This window comes from Amborella trichopoda, chromosome 11, assembly GCF_054954075.1.
Source record: "Amborella trichopoda isolate Santa Cruz 75 chromosome 11, AtrichopodaSantaCruz75HAP2 v2.0, whole genome shotgun sequence".
NCBI classification, from domain to species: domain Eukaryota; kingdom Viridiplantae; phylum Streptophyta; class Magnoliopsida; order Amborellales; family Amborellaceae; genus Amborella; species Amborella trichopoda.
Window position 1 is genome coordinate 12,307,247 of NC_142346.1, and position 1,899 is coordinate 12,309,145.

Below are 1,899 nucleotides of genomic sequence, written 5' to 3' on the forward strand. Positions count from 1 at the left end.
TCTCTTTTGTCCAAGTTCTAGCCTGATTTTTCTCCGGTTTCATATACAGGTTACCAAACAAGGGTTATCAGCTTTTAGAACTTTTTGTTAGGCTTGCAGTTTCTCACATATTCACTAGGAAAACATGTTTCTCAGTCGCCTACGATGTTCAAAACCACTACTGGGATGAGATTCGGCCCATGTCCGAGCCAAGTAACTTGGGCTGAGTCCAAGTTACTTGGCCCAAGTCGGGCAGGGTCATGTTAAGCCAAAAGTGTCAAAAAAATAAAAACAAATACCAAAAAATAGGAAAAAAATGTTTAAAGTAAAATTAAACAAAACACATCTAAATGACGCTTAAAAAGTAGTTAAAAGTGGATCTTGAAAAAAAATCAAATTTTGATGAGGGGCATTTCATAAATAATTCAAAAGAGAAGGGTGCGGTTTGTATAGAGCCGAGGCTCTAAACAATCAAATTAGAGCGCACCTTCAAATAATGTCAAAAAATGTGGTTTCAATACTAAAAAGTTTTGTGAGACCGTTAAATTATATTTTCATATTTAGTTATAAAATTTAAAGTTTCAAAAAAAAGTGTAGATCGAGCAGATCTATGAAAACTTGAAAATCTTGAAAATTGACGGTCCAAAAATGCTACGAGATGCACTATTTTCAAAACTTGAAATTCATTTTTTTCTCATGTCCATGCATCTTGATGTCGAGATGATCAATTTGATGATATTTGGGCATCAAAACAACCTCTTCTAATCAAAGTTTTGAGGTAGGCTCTAATTGGATTGTTTAGAGCCTAGGCTCTATGTAAACTTTTCCCAATTCTTAAAATTAAAACGTGATAGGTAAAACAAGGAAAATGATCTTTTAAAAGAATTCCCTGTACAGGCTTGAGGCAAGGTTAGATCCCATCCAGTTTAGAAACGAGAGGGTATAATGCCATAGAAACCCACAAATCAATTTGGATTATGATCCAATAGTTGTGTACTCTTAGGACTACCAACACGCCAGGTCTACTAAAACATTTCCCAAAACTTCAAAGTTCACTAGAAAAAAAAAAAAAATTTGGTGAATTACCCAGTGGTTATCACCCTCCCATCAATGGCTTGTAGGCGCAGGAGGAAGTGGGTCTGAACAGATACTTTCATCCATTGTTTCAAAATCCAGAAACAAGTTTTGGATCACCCACTCACTATATCCCATGCTAATTGGACATGAAAAACCGGTCAAAGAGAATAATAGAAAAACAGAGCGATTTGAAATGGTGAAAATCCATGTACCCGCCCACCACATCGCGCAAGTTTGGGTTGCCAGGTTTTAAAATCCTACTTCATCTAATGAACTGTAACGTCGTACTATCTCCAACACCGTCCTGACAAAATTCGCTCGAATGTGAAAAGCCATTAATGAAACCTGGATCTAGTCAGTGTTCACAAAATCAACCGGTCAAACAGGCAGTGGATCCAATTTTAGCCGGTTTTGGTGATTTAGTTGGGTATCCTAAAAAAAATTATACAAAATCTTAAAATTTGTTTGTTTATAATATATTTTTTAATGTTTTTTATCATTTTGACAAATATTAGAAAGTGTTTGACCATGAATACTTTCTTTTTACATTTTTTCTATCCTTTTTTTTTGTAAAATATCAAAAATGCGCTTAGGCACAAATCAATTTTTTAAAATCTATTTTTTTAAACTAATTTTTAACTTGATTTGGATGTACTTTGTTTAATCATATTTTAATATATTTTTCCAATTTTTTTATATTGTGCATTATATTTTATTTTATTAACACTTTTTAAACCGGTCAGGACACCAAAGTTGACACAACTGGTTTACCAGTTACTTGGAACCCACCATTGGCAGGTTTCTGAGGCCAGTTCAATTCTCCAACACTGGATATAGTAATAT